Below are 15835 nucleotides of genomic sequence, written 5' to 3' on the forward strand. Positions count from 1 at the left end.
CATTTTTTTTTTCCGGTGGGGTTTTAAATCTGTATACAAGTATCCCACTATAATTTTCTTCAGCGTGAACGCTTTCCGTGAAATAGCTGATGTTGTAATAATGATGTGACAAGGAGGTGGGGAGCAGCGGCGCTTTTGCTCAGTCATATATTTTATTGCGCACATTATCTCAATAACCTGTTCAATTACATAATTAGAGCCTGTCCCCAACGTCCCTGCAATGAATCAAACAGGTTTTCATTTAAGTGAAAAAGATACTTTGAGAAGCTGAATAAGACCTTGCATGGGCTGCTCACCCCTCTTCATTTCCTATGACATTGGAGGAGGTCTGGGGTATTGTACACCTCTCTCCGCACTGTGATTGCAGAGCATGCTGTTCCATTCAGCTCTGGCACCAGGATATTTAACTAGGAATTAAGAGATGTATCAATGTCACAGTGTTATTGTCGGGCGCTATATGACTCCTCAAGCAACCGCTGATTTTTTTTTCTCTTTTTTTACGGACAGATTAAATACAAGCTACAGAATATTTGGAAAGATAAAAAAAAAAAAAAAAACGTGACAGGAGTCAGCGTAATCTTGTTAACTTGTTTTCCTTGTGCATTGTTTCAGTAAGACAATGCATTCTATGATAGTTCAAGGAGAAGTGGAAACTATTGTTATTTTTAATCCATCTTAAAAATACATTAAAACTAATGAAAGACAGAACTGACACACACTGGAGAGGTATGCTTGGGTTCGGAAAAGCATGTAGGCATAACAACAACTGTGAGCAAAACCTTGCTGGCTGAATGAAATGCTATTTTTCCCCTTCCTCTTTTGTTACTTTGACCATAAATGATAACATTGACAGCAGGGTAAAAAACTGACCATAAAGGTATATTATATTCAATTATAGTTATTGTCCGGACAGCCTTTGGCTGTCTGGGCATGCTGGAAGCTCTAGTTTTACAACAGCCGGAGGCACTCTGTTGGGAAACACTGATTTAGTGGCTCCATAACTTTGTCCCCTATAATGTCATCTGCACCTTAAAAATGAACCCTAACCATAACCACAGGATGATATAGGCTAAAGAAAAAGAAAAGCGGAATGCCCCTTTTATTCTACTTTCACACTGCCATTATGACACAGTAGTGTAATGGCCGTCAGAGAAACCGGGAGAATTGCGGGAGAAAAAATACTGCAATCGCTGTCTTTTTCTCCTGCTACAAAACAACGGCCGCCGATGGACCCCATTGACTATAATGGAATCCATTGGGTGCCCATTGTGCCCTGTCCAGATAACGGCTGTTAAAGGAAAAAAACAAACAAACAGAACTTAACGTCTGTTCTCAACAGGGCCAAACAGCAGTGTGAAAGTAGCCTATCACAGATATAATTAAATGGTACCTGTCATTAGTAATAAAAATTTATATGTTATAGATTAGCCTACTTGAATTACTTTTCTAATATACTTCTTAATAATGTTTTTCACTTTAGGTGTTAAATTAACCCCTAAACATTTGGCCACCAGGGGTTGTCCTTCTGGTTCTTCTTGCAGAATGTCTCCTGCATCAGCCTGGCAGAGAAACAAGTCAGAAAAGGTAGGTGGGACCTCAGCTCAGCACACTGTAAAAAGTGTACAGTAGAGTTCAGAGAGATGAGGGTGCATGTGTGGGCTCAGACAATCACAGCCAATCTCATACTGCTCTGGACTGTGTGTACCAGAGTGAGGGAGGACATTCTCCCCAGCAGGGCTTCAGATGATGTCACGCCTACTGAGAAACGCCTGTACCCAGTCTGTGGAGCTCAGCAAGCATGAGCAGAAGATACAGAACAATATCAAGCTAGAAAACTAACAAATATTAAAAATAAATGCAGAGGGTGGTTTATCGTGATGGGGAATTTAGCCTAAATATCCAATATGACTCCCTATTTATTAGTCGCTGAAAGCAGTTATAGACTTTTCCAGAGAAGCGATCACCCTCAGGGCATTGCTTTACTGTCTGAAGCCCATGAGTGAGCTAAACCAACAGGATTCCATAGTCTATCAAGTGTGGGGGAAGGGCTATGGCATAATGCAATCTCCACACAACAAGCATGGCCTTCAGTAAATTATTATACAGGTTAGATTGAAATAATTGGACACAAGTAAAAATGGATGTTATTCTATTTAACACGGACTATTATGTGGTTCCTACCGGTAATTCTATATTTCCAGATGACACTCGGATTTTAAGTGAAGAAACAGAACAGTTCTGGGCATAAACAGGCTTATACAATGCTTCATCAATCACCTGAAAAAATATGATTTATTTTTGTATCTCTCCGCAGTGAAAGGTATAAGGTTTGTTGGGCTGTTCCCCTGCTGACAGTTATTCAATTTTGGATGAGTGCAGCTAGAATACATATGCACTGCAGGATATAGGGACAACCAGTGAGCTCTTTGGTTATGCTGTCAACAGAACAGATCTGTGGTTCAGCTTTATAAAAAATATTGCTCACATATATCTCTTGTAAAGATTATACATAGCATAATATTTTTGTTAACCTATAACCTTTTTATACACCATAACAATCAAGAGCCACTTGCCAATGAAAGCACACTAGACAAATTTGCCCTGAAAATGATTGATATTAACAGGTCTATGTATTCTCTGTGCAAAAAGTTTATAATTCTCTATTACAGCTGTGTTGTATAAATGTTTTTTATTAACATTTGAAAATATTGAGGTCTGATTATGATTTTCATTTCCATTCATCATGTCATAAAAGGGCATGTTGTCTAACAATATGTTCTATCTAATAACACATTGACAACAATTATATTATACTAGCTGAGTACCCAGCGTTGCCCGGTTTTTCCTTCCTAATCCGTGTTGTGGAGGAAAATCGACAGAGGAAGCTTTTGACTTCATATCCCGTCCTCATATATTGTTGTCATATCCCAACTCCATATCCCGTCCTTATATCCCGTCCTCCTATCCTGTCCTCTTATCCCGTCCTCCTATCCTGTCCTCTTATCCCGTCCTCCTATCCCGTCCTCTTATCCCGTCCTCCTATCCTGTCCTCTTATCCCGTCCTCCTATCCTGTCCTCTTATCCCGACCTCCTATCCCGACCTCCTATCTCGACTTCCTATCTCGACCTCCTATCCTGACCTCCTATCCCGACTTCCTATCATGACCTCCTATCCCGACCTCCTATGCCGTCCTCCTATCCCGACCTCCTATCCCGACCTGTAATATGTGCACCAGGTATTGAAATATCTCCAGCCGTACTGAAGTTATGTGGGAACACACATTTCCCATTGATTTGCATGGAACTTTAAACAAAAACCCTGACCCTCGCAAATGGGGGTAGTTAAGGGTTAAATTAACTATCCTCTATTTTAAGTGGACATATCAGTAACATGTGACCAAGTATTATCGAAATATCTCCAGCTGTTTGGAAGTTATTCAGTAACATATATTTCCCATAGACTTGTATGGGACTTTAAACAAAAACCCAGACCCTGGCAAATGGGGGTGAGTAAGGGTTAAATGACCTATCCTATGTTTGTTGTTGACATATAAGTAGCATGTGTGCCAAGTTTCATGTTAATATCGTTAGTCGTTTGGACGTGATGCGGGAACATACACACATACATACACACATTGTTTTATACATCTAGATTTACATGATATCTAAGGGTGTCAGCTATACATATGACATGTCTAATTTTCAGAAATTCATAGACAAATTCGCCATTATTTCTACCACTTTTTAGCAATTACAGCATCTTAGCAGTTTGATCTCCTGCTAACAAGTAAAGACTAAGTTATGTTGGAGCAAATAAAGGTAGTGCTTTGTTATATGTGGGTCAAGGTGTAAGAGGTATGGTACTAATACCTTGTTAGGATGCCGCAGACATCTTTTGGGGCAAAATAAATTCTATCTTTACTCATATAAAAGTACAACATACCCTTATGTGAACAAGTTATATTATGGAAACAATTATTCGTTTTTTTATAGAGCGATGGTCTCAAGATACAGTGGTTTCAATATACAATGTTCCTTCTGGAATGAATTAATATTTTAAGGAGTACATGTCATCAAACCATATTTTCTAAACTAACTCAGATTATTTTCACTAACTACTCCTAACACTCCTCCTCCCCTAAAAAAAAAAAAAATCTGAGCTTTAAAAAGTTCTTTATCATACCTTTCCCCTTGCTCACATTGTGTGAGCGCCCGGCAGGAGAAAGTGGGCGTTCCCCAGCAGGGGTGACATCACTGAAGCATGCGAGAGCTGTGCCTCCCCATGCCCTGCACCCACTTCCTGAGTTTGGACTTCTGCCAGTCTGGGTGGAGAACAAATTAACTGTTTGGGAACAGAGCCACCTAGTGGCCGTTTTTTCAATCACAAAAAAAAAAAACATGAAGGTTGAGAATTTAAACAGCAAGTAAATAGCAAAGTGTCTTATAATAACATAAGAAAAACAATATATTAAAAGTTTGGTTTGGTGACAGGTATTCTTTAACTAGAAGGACCGCTGTACACATTTTTTACATCAGCATCCACCAGTAAGAAGCAGCCATGTTTTAACGTGTACATTTTTATTCCCTTTCATAAGAATATTTTGGTAGTAAAAAAAAAAAAAAAACAACACGATTCTACTGTTTACAAAATACACATTTTCTGTATGAACATCAATAAACATCTGTATAAACAGCAAGAAATAACAACCATTTTTTTTACTTGTACATATGTAACATTTTATTACGGTAGGGATTTACATACCAGTCTGCTTCTAGAATCTTGATCTTATATTTCCACAGGAAGGGGACAGAGAAATACCAAAATCCAGAGTATTATCCTCTGTAAAAAAGAAGAGATTTCACTTTGAGAAAATGTTTTCAATCCTGTTAACTTTTTGACCGTTTCAGCCAATATGCTTGTCATACATCATAAACAATAGGTGTAGATAATACATATGATGATAATATTTAGATCTTCTATGGCAGTCATAATTCTATAACATTAGTACGTAAAGAACACAAGGGGTTATGAGTGTTTCCTACGTCAGATGCCTCCTTTCATTTCCATTTCTGACTGATGAAATGACTGTGCAGAGTGATATGCATATTATTTTCATCTGGAACCGAATAGATATGTTGCATCTTACATAACATTGGCATGCCTTGTTTGTGTATGGACATCCCAGGTTTCTAGCTATTGGCCACATCACATGTTTTGGTCTTTTTATTTTGGTGACAGTATCATATAAGCAAGGATGGGGTGGCATTGTTGAAATCATATCAAAGCTGCATTGTGGATACCCTTCTCAACTTAATACTTACATATTGAGAAAGAATCTAGAGCTGGCAGGTTAATGCACTGAGTAGATTACACCATGAGAACAAGGGCTTCCTGTAAGTAATCTCTGTTTAGCTGATCTCGCTTATATAAAAATGGAAAACATGTCATGCTTAAGCTTTCTTCCCATTTTTAGCACAGTTCCTAGTGTATTTTTTTTTTTTTTAAAGAATTTGATTTAGCACAAAATGAAGATTAATTCAAATTTTTAACCACAGACTTCAAATGTGTCAGATTTGTTAAAGTGTATCAGATCGATTGAGAAATCTGGTGCATTTGAAGACTGTCTTGTTTAAGTTTAGACCAAGTATTTGCTGGCTTACATGTGCACCAGACCTAGCAAAAAATTGTAACATAAGTGTCAAAAATGCATAGTACATGCGACGGAAGTCATGTAAGATGTTTTTTCGCTCAATTTTGCCAATTTACGGCAAAATTCTGGTTCATTTACAATAGTAATCTGGGCATTAAAGGGGTACTCCGGTGGAAAACTATATATATATATATATATATATATATATATATATATATATATATATATTTTTTTTTTTTTTTAAACAATTAAAAAATCTTAATCCTTCCAGTCCTTATCAGCTGCTGTATACTACAGAGAAAGTTAAATGGGCACTGTCAGATGCAAAAACTTTTGATATGTTGTAAAGCATGCAAAACCAATAGGTTTTGCAATTGCTTTCTTTAGAAATTTTTCAGTATTTCATACTGAAAAAGCCAGTCAAACTGGCCCCCCTGCCTGCTTGGACACATACAAGTCCTGCTGTGTCCATGCATCATCACCTATGTCATGGACACACTTCCTTGATTGACAGCTGTGAGTGCAGGGCTCACAGCTGGAGGAAAAATCCTCCCACTGTCAGCTTGTGTCCTGCTACTGTCAGTGAGGACAAGCTGGGAGTTGTAGTTTTGCTAATGCCAGGGGAGATGTGAGCAGACAGCATACTGAGGGAGGGGGCGGAGACCTGCACAGTGAGGCCACGCCCCCTCCCTTTGAGAGGAATTCAGACTAGTGAGCTAAATTTAAAGTGTAATAAAAAAATAAACAAAGGTCCTAGACACATAAGAATTAGATGCACATGGTCAGGATTAGATACTGAGTGATACATAAAAAAAATGTTTTTGTTGAATCTGACGAGTACACTTTAAATTGTTATTTCCGTGACAGGAACTGTCCAGAGTAGGAGCAAATCCCCATAGCAAACCTCTCCTGCTCTAGACAGTTCCTGACATGGACCGAGGTGTCAGCAGAGAGCACTGTGGTCAGACAGAAAAGAACTACACAACTTCCTCTGGAGCATACAGCAGCTGATGAATACTGGAAGGATTAAGATTTTTAAATAGAAGTAATTTACAAATCTGTTTCTGGCACCAGTTGATTAGAAAAATGTAAGTACCCCTTTAATGTTTTTATTCTCTGTTCAAAAGTTTACAATCAGTATATTTTTTTCTTTTCTTTTTACAGAGAACACACAAGAAATCTTAGAGTCTGGGGGTTCTATGATGCCTACAGGTGCTTTTGGGCATTCTAAATGGGTGCTGAAAGATCACAATGTTTTTTGGGTGGATCCACAAATGATCTAATATTTATGCAGGATGTTCGAACCATCCAGATCTCCATTGTTTGATTTTATGGTGTGATATGGGGAATACCATTAGTATCTATTAAATTAACATTTTATAACTGTCTACAATGTATCACCATCTGTCTTATGACACTTGCTTTGTGTATGTATGCAACAGCAGCAAAACCCATTAATAAGTTAAACTGGTGTAGATCTTTGGCCCCAAAATTCTTTTTCATTAAAACCTTAATAATGTAGAAAAAAAATAAATTAGTAAAGGAGTCCAAGGCTTCTAATTTTGATGCCAATGCTAAGGAAACACAATACAGTGGTCCCTCAAGTTACAATATTAATTGGTTCCAGGACGACCATTGTATGTTGAAACCATTGTATGTTGAGACCAGAACTCTATGGAAACCTGGTAATTGGTTCTGAAGCCACCAAAATGTCATCCGAAAAGGGAAAAGTGAGAGTTAAAGAAAAATAAGTAGATAACTAATATAGATAAAGCAAATCCTTACATATAAAAGAAAGAAATATCTGCTGGGAGCTGTAAATCACTGTCTATGTCAGTGATTCCCAACCAGGGAGCCTCCAGCTGTTGCAAAACTACAACTCCCAGCATGCCCAGACAGCCTTTGGCTGTCCGGGCATGCTGGGAGTTGTAGTTTTGCAACAGCTGGGGGCACCCTGCTTGGGAAACACTGGTCTATGTAGAGGACAGGAGCTTCTTCAGGGTCCTGTACAGTACACGCAGTGTCCTAAAAAAGTAAAATGGAGTCGCTCTTACCTGGTGTCTAAAGGAGCAGGTAACCCTGGTACAGGTAAAGTGTACAGAACATGTAATACCTCCCTGTACTGTAGGGGGCGCTACCAGACATCAGTCAGTGCATACGCTTCAGTAATACAGGTGTTTTACCAGTAAAATGCCCATTCTGATTAGTCGGTTCTTCTGGCCATTGACACGTCTCACAGATCTGGACTGTCCGTATCATTGTATGTTGAGTCTGGTTTCAACTTACAATGGTCCAGAAAAGACCATTGTATGTTGAAACTATTGTATGTTGAGGCCATTGTAGGTTGAGGGATCACTGTAGTCATGTCCCAGCAAAACACTCTTTGTCTTCTAATTCCCTATGTTCCTGGGCCATATCAAACCAAGACATAATATGTAGCTCTAGGATGTAGCTATAGGACATGCAGAGATAGTAGTTATACCTCAACACTGGGGCCTGAGGGGCCCTGAGGCTCCTCTGCTACATAAGGGTTATAAATAGGACATGGTAGATAGGGGCCCTATTACAGAGTTCACACTGACCTCCAGAATCCTCTGATACGCCTCTGACTGGGTCCTAAAATGCTGTATTGTAAGAAATCACTATAAAGCATGTACTCTCCATCAGAGGAGGAGGGTGACCCATGAATACAATACTCTATGAATAATTGCAGTACAGACCAATCCTTCCAAGAAGTCTGAGTGGATTAATACCAGTCCTGCCTGCACCTTTGTAACCGGGATGTCTGTATTGACAAGAATTAATGATCTGGAGCAGATCTCCTTTTGGGGAATGGCTTATCCATTCCATTAGTAATCCTAATCAGATAAAGTATCTCTAATGGACATTCTAGCATCTGCTTAGCTCCAACCATTCAACATAATGTGTTTCTGCTTTATGTTTCTCAAAATAAACACATAGTGGCTCTCATATTGTTTGGAGTGCCCAGAGCCAATACTACATCTTCCGCAGGCAACATTCACAGCAAATAAACACAGCAGAACAGTGGCTACATAGACTCAGGTTAAATGGAATACATAGAATAATGTATAAGTAGCATATTTAGTGATTCAGTGAACAATGTGTTGTGTAAAATACCACTGAATAAGTTAAGAGGTATTTCAGTGGCACTATTTTTTTTTTATTGGTTTATACAAATTTTTTATATATACTCATCTGCCCTGATCACCCTTAGCTTCTGCTCATGAGTACTGTCTCCACAAAAACTGCCTGCAGGTTACCAGTCACAAGTGGGGAGCTCCGGTGGAGACAACATGTCACAGGAAGCGGCCATGGGGATGGGGAGTCACTGGAACAGTAGCTGCAGCTAATCTAGACAGCTAAGTATGGCTTGTTATTTATTCTTACAGCTCCCTATGCCAAATCTAAAAAACATTGTGCAGCCAGAATACCTCTGGTCACACAACAAGCACAACCACATCAGTCTGGCATCAACTCCATTTTATGTGGTTCATGTGAAAATAAAATAGGCAATACTGTACACTACTTAAATCTCCATATAGCCTATGTTTAGAACAAGTTATTTTCTATTATTATTTTTATTTGAACTGTTATTATTGCGAGATTCTCAGATTCACTTTTATGGAACACTGTTAGCATTCATTTGAGATATGGGGGGGGGCGATATGGGTGGTGAAGGGGGGCATTTATAAAATCTATTAAAGGGGTACTCCGCCCCTAGACATCTTATCCCCTATCCTAAGGATCTCATCTGCGGCACCCCGCTATCATTACAGCACAGAGCAGACTCGCTCCGTGCGTAATGACAAGCCGTTGTGATGTCACGGCCCACCCCCTTAATGCAAGTCTATGGGAGGGGGCGTGGTGGCAACCACGCCCCCTCCCATAGACTTGTATTGAGGGGCGGCCCGTTACATCACGAGGGGGCGGAGCCGTGACGTAACGATGCTCCGGCCCCTTTATTGCCAGTCATTACGCACCGAGCGAGTGTGCTCTGTGCAGTAATGATAGAGGGGTGTCGCAGCCAAGATCCCGGGGGTCCCCAGCAGCGGGACCCTGGTGATCTGACATCTTATCCCCTATCCTTTGGATAGGGGATAAGATGTCTAGGGGTGGAGTACCCCTTTAAGGAAGGGAAAAAAAGGAATCAGTCAGCTCTAGGTCATGCTCATGGCTCAAGTGTCAAATAGGCTGTGCTAAGCTTGTACCTTTCCAGCTCTACCTATCTTGATCCAGCTCCCATCTATGTTCCAGCTTGATTGACATTTAGCTGGAAGCTGAGCCCTGTCAATCAAGCAAATGAGGGAAGGAGGAGCAGGGCAAGATTCAAACCCATAGCACTTCAGGGAATTGGGAATGCCTTTTTGACACTTTGCATCAGAGAATAATAGCATTTTTGTACATTATGGATGTACGGACAGATGTATGAAAGGTACCATGTGTCCCCTTGTCCTAACAACTATCTAACAGTATCAGCAGTATGGAATGTAAATTTTAGATGACAGATTCCTTTTTAACTTATTGAAACATTGAGAGCTAGCCAATAAACTTGCCAACAAGACCACAATATTATATTATCTGATATGTCTTGCACCCCCCCCCCCAAAAAAAAGAAAAAAATAAGAGACTTTACCATATGAGCCTGCCATCACTAAAACAGAAAACATCCAAAACACCATCTGAGCATCAAACAGACAATTCCCACCTACACAGAAGGAATAACTAGGACTATGCATTGTTTTCACGCTGCGATAATTACTGCTTTTCCTCCACACCTTTTGTAATCAGCCACATAGACTAAAGCATTAACAACCTCAGTATGGGTTTGATATCAGAAGTGTACAGATAACAGGCGAAAACAGCATGGTGTATCTGCACAGTCACTTGCATGTTTCAGTGCTATTGGAAAAAAAAAGTAAAATGGATTTATTTTCTTTAGAGATAAAGAAATTGTTTCCTATCGAGTAGCTGTAGTAAAAGTTGGGCAGGAAGGTATAATAGATTGGTGGCGGAGTGGATCCAGGGAGATGTTTATACTTCCTAAATTCCAATTATTCTACAAAATGAGATGGTAGGGCTGGAGAGGCACGGCTATGGGCACTATGACCGTTATTAATTCTGATAGGAGAAATTTGATTTGCTCTCTGCTGTATGCTCACTTGTTGGAAACACATTGAAAAAGCAGAGATCGCCAGTTCAAGCACAGGCAATGTCTATCAAAAGCAGGAATTAATAACAAGTGTGGCCGTGCACATGCCATCTGCAAAGATTTCAAGTGACATAGCTATACAGAATTGCTAATAGCGCAGCCCTCTTTACTGTTGCAATGCTGTACTGCGTGTGTATGTATAGATATGGGGTAAGCAAAGACACAAAAAGATATCCACACTCACCGATAGATAAGCGACCGACTGCTCCTATGTAGAGATGCCGTGGGATCCGGGAGGTCAACGATGCATAGCGTTCAGAGAGGCGATTACCGGTGATTTTGCGCACTAAGCGCTTCGTCCGGCCTGGCCGGACGAAGCGCTTAGTGTGCGAAATCACCGGTAATCGCCTCTCTGAATGCAATGCACCGTTGACCTTCCAGATCCCACGGCATCTCTACATAGGAGCAGTCGGTCGCTTATCTAGCGGTGAGTGCGGATATCTTTTTGTGTCTTTACTTACCCCACATTTGATACCTCTATCCTTTGTTTATCCTAGCACCTCCGCTGCACCATTTCTGTCAATATTGGTCTCCATGTTAGCCCCGTTACAGTTCCATGGTTGATAGATTAAATTGCTGCATAGATCTAATAGTAGCCACCTCTACATTCTTTTTTTTTTACTCCGGTATGTATATATATATATATATATATATATATATATATATATATATATACACATATATATATGGATATCTAAGCCATTGTTCCACATAGCTAGTTTAAATAAGATGTAATACATTTCTGATATGTCACGCCACTTTGTTGTACTTAATGTCAGGTATTTGTGTATTATTACGTTCTGCCGCTATGATTTGTGAATGAGATACAGTTAACTACAGCAAGGAGAAGATATGTGACCTTTTCAGCTATTCTGTTACTTGAATAACTGAGAAGCTTTAGCCAATGCTTGCTCTCCCAATTTAAACATTGCCCTCTAGATAGTCAGTGTGTCAATCCATTGTACATCATTCTGTAGCTTGTGTATCTTGAGCAGACTGTACCATATATTTAAATTACATACTAAGCAAGTAACAACATGAATTGTGTTAATACTGAAATGTACGGTATTACGGCTTCAGAACCCAGATTTTAAAACTTTGTTATTTAGCAAAATATTTTTTTTTTTTTTTTTAAATAATAATACAATTCAGTTTCAGACTACTGGGAGAATTGTCAGAAAAGTTCTCAATATATTTGTGATAACTACCAGTTGATTACATAGTTACATAGTATGTTTGGGTCAAAATAGTTGTCACGATGCCGGCTGGCAGGTAGTGGATCCTCTGTGCCAGAGAGGGATTGGCGTGGACCGTGCTAGTGGATCGGTTCTAAGTCACTACTGGTTTTCACCAGAGCCCGCCGCAAAGCGGGATGGTCTTGCTGCGGCGGTAGTGACCAGGTCGTATCCACTAGCAACGGCTCAACCTCTCTGGCTGCTGAAGATAGGCGCGGTACAAGGGAGTAGACAGAAGCAAGGTCGGACGTAGCAGAAGGTCGGGGCAGGCAGCAAGGATCGTAGTCAGGGGCAACGGCAGGAGGTCTGGAACACAGGCTAGGAACACACAAGGAAACGCTTTCACTGGCACGATGGCAACAAGATCCGGCGAGGGAGTGAAGGGGAAGTGAGGTGATATAGGGAAGTGCACAGGTGATAACACTAATTGGAACCACTGCGCCAATCAGCGGCGCAGTGGCCCTTTAAATCGCAAAGACCCGGCGCGCGCGCGCCCTAGGGAGCGGGGCCGCGCGCGCCGGGACAGGACTGACGGAGAGCGAGTCAGGTACGGGAGCCGGGGTGCGCATCGCGAGCGGGCGCTACCCGCATCGCGAATCGCATCCCGGCTGGAGGCGGTATCGCAGCGCCCCGGGTCAGTGGAACTGACCGGAGCGCTGCAGTGAGGAGAGTGTAGCGAGCGCTCCGGGGAGGAGCGGGGACCCGGAGCGCTTGGCGTAACAGTACCCCCCCCCTTGGGTCTCCCCCTCTTCTTGGAGCCTGAGAACCTGAGGACCAGACTTTTGTCCAGGATATTGTCCTCAGGTTCCCAGGACCTCTCTTCTGGACCACAACCCTCCCAATCCACTAAAAAGAAGGTTTTCCCTCTGACCTTTTTAGATGCTAAAATCTCTTTGACGGAGAAGATGTCCGAGGAGCCGGAGACAGGAGTGGGAGAAACAGATTTGGGAGAGAAACGGTTAATGATAAGTGGTTTAAGAAGAGAAACGTGAAAGGCATTAGGAATACGAAGAGAAGGAGGAAGAAGAAGTTTGTAAGAGACAGGATTAATCTCGCGCAAAATTTTGAAAGGACCAAGATAGCGTGGTCCCAACTTATAGCTAGGGACACGGAAGCGGACATATTTAGCGGAGAGCCATACCTTGTCTCCAGGGGAAAAAATGGGAGGAGCTCTTCTTTTCTTATCCGCGAATTTCTTCATGCGTGAAGAAGCCTGTAAGAGAGAATTTTGGGTCTCTCTCCATATGATGGAAAGATCACGAGAAATTTCATCCACAGCGGGCAGACCAGAGGGCAAGGGGGTAGGAAGGGGAGGAAGAGGGTGACGGCCGTACACCACGAAAAATGGGGATTTGGAGGAAGATTCAGAGACTCTGAAATTATACGAGAATTCGGCCCAAGGTAGAAGATCTGCCCAGTCATCCTGGCGGGAGGAAACAAAATGTCGTAAATAATCACCCAAGACCTGGTTAATTCTTTCTACTTGTCCATTGGATTGAGGATGATATGCAGAAGAAAAATTTAATTTAATCTTGAGTTGTTTACAGAGAGCCCTCCAGAATTTAGACACGAATTGGACGCCTCTATCCGAGACGATCTGCGTAGGCAACCCGTGAAGACGAAAAATGTGTACAAAAAATTGTTTAGCCAACTGAGGCGCTGAAGGAAGACCAGGAAGAGGGATGAAATGTGCCATTTTGGAGAATCGATCAACGACCACCCAAATAACAGTGTTGCCATGGGATGGGGGTAAGTCAGTAATAAAATCCATACCAATCAGAGACCAAGGCTGTTCGGGGACAGGCAGAGGATGAAGAAAACCAGCGGGCTTCTGGCGAGGAGTCTTATCCCGGGCACAGATAGTGCAGGCTCGCACAAAGTCCACCACATCAGTCTCTAGAGTCGGCCACCAATAGAAGCGAGAGATGAGTTGCACAGATTTCTTGATGCCCGCATGACCTGCGAGATGGGAGGAGTGACCCCATTTGAGGATTCCGAGGCGTTGGCGTGGAGAAACAAAGGTCTTTCCTGGAGGAGTTTGCCTGATGGAGGCTGGAGAAGTGGAAATCAGGCAGTCAGGAGGAATGATGTGTTGAGGAGAGAGTTCAACTTCAGAAGCATCTGAGGAACGAGAGAGAGCATCGGCCCTAATGTTCTTATCGGCAGGCCGAAAGTGAATTTCAAAATTAAATCGGGCAAAGAACAGAGACCACCTGGCCTGACGAGGATTCAGCCGTTGGGCAGACTGGAGGTAGGAGAGGTTCTTGTGATCGGTGTAAATAATAACTGGAAATCTTGATCCCTCCAGCAGATGCCTCCATTCCTCAAGTGCTAATTTAATGGCTAGAAGCTCTCGATCCCCGATGGAGTAGTTCCTCTCCGCCGGAGAGAAGGTCCTAGAAAAAAAACCACAAGTAACAGCATGCCCGGAAGAGTTTTTTTGTAGAAGGACAGCTCCAGCTCCCACTGAGGAGGCATCAACCTCCAATAGGAAGGGTTTAGATGGGTCAGGTCTGGAGAGCACGGGAGCCGAAGAAAAGGCAGACTTGAGCCGTTTAAAGGCGTCTTCCGCTTGAGGAGGCCAAGACTTGGGATCGGCATTTTTTTTGGTTAAAGCCACAATAGGAGCCACAACGGTAGAAAAATGTGGAATAAATTGCCTGTAATAATTGGCGAACCCCAAAAAACGTTGGATGGCACGGAGTCCGGAGGGGCGTGGCCAATCTAAGACGGCAGAGAGTTTGTCTGGATCCATTTGTAGTCCCTGGCCAGAGACCAAGTATCCTAGGAAAGGAAGAGATTGGCATTCAAACAGACATTTCTCTATTTTGGCATAGAGTTGATTGTCACGAAGTCTCTGAAGAACCATACGGACATGCTGGCGGTGTTCTTCTAGATTGGCAGAAAAAATCAGGATATCGTCCAGATATACAACAACACAGGAGTATAGGAGATCACGAAAAATTTCATTAACAAAGTCTTGGAAGACGGCAGGGGCGTTGCACAGGCCAAAGGGCATGACCAGATACTCAAAGTGTCCATCTCTGGTGTTAAATGCCGTTTTCCATTCATCCCCCTCTCTGATGCGGATGAGATTATAAGCACCTCTTAAGTCCAGTTTGGTAAAAATGTGGGCACCTTGGAGGCGATCAAAGAGTTCAGAGATGAGGGGTAGGGGGTAGCGGTTCTTAACCGTGATTTTATTAAGACCGCGGTAGTCAATGCAAGGACGTAGAGAGCCATCTTTTTTGGACACAAAGAAAAATCCGGCTCCGGCAGGAGAGGAGGATTTACGGATAAAGCCCTTTTTTAAATTTTCCTGGACGTATTCAGACATGGCAAGAGTCTCTGGGACGGACAGAGGATAGATTCTGCCCCGGGGTGGAGTAGTGCCCGGGAGGAGGTCAATAGGACAATCATAAGGCCTGTGAGGAGGTAGAGTCTCAGCTTGTTTTTTGCAAAAAACGTCCGCAAAGTCCATATAGGCCTTAGGGAGACCGGTTACAGGAGGAACCACAGAGTCACGGCAAGGGTTACTGGGAACCGGTTTTAGGCAGTCCTTGGAACAAGAGGGCCCCCAACTCCTGATCTCCCCAGTGGACCAATCCAGGGTTGGGGAATGAAGTTGAAGCCAGGGAAGTCCAAGGAGAATTTCAGAAGTGCAATTGGGGAGGACCAAAAGTTCAATCCTCTCGTGATGAGATCCGATGCACATTAGA

General features: G+C 42.1%; 1 protein-coding gene across 11 annotated transcripts in view; it reads right to left on the minus strand.

Annotated features, from left to right (window-relative positions):
- The window catches only part of LOC130273638 (poly(rC)-binding protein 3-like), a 744530-nt gene that overhangs the window by 112236 nt on the left and 616459 nt on the right, over nt 1-15835 (minus strand). For all 11 annotated transcript variants that reach the window (XM_056520776.1, XM_056520775.1, XM_056520770.1 and 8 more), the window contains one exon: nt 4763-4840. The gene's annotated coding sequence lies outside the window, so the exon portion shown is untranslated. The remainder of the gene's footprint in view (nt 1-4762; nt 4841-15835) is intronic.

This window comes from Hyla sarda, chromosome 5 (genome assembly GCF_029499605.1).
Source record: "Hyla sarda isolate aHylSar1 chromosome 5, aHylSar1.hap1, whole genome shotgun sequence".
Classification (NCBI taxonomy): Eukaryota; Metazoa; Chordata; class Amphibia; order Anura; family Hylidae; genus Hyla; species Hyla sarda.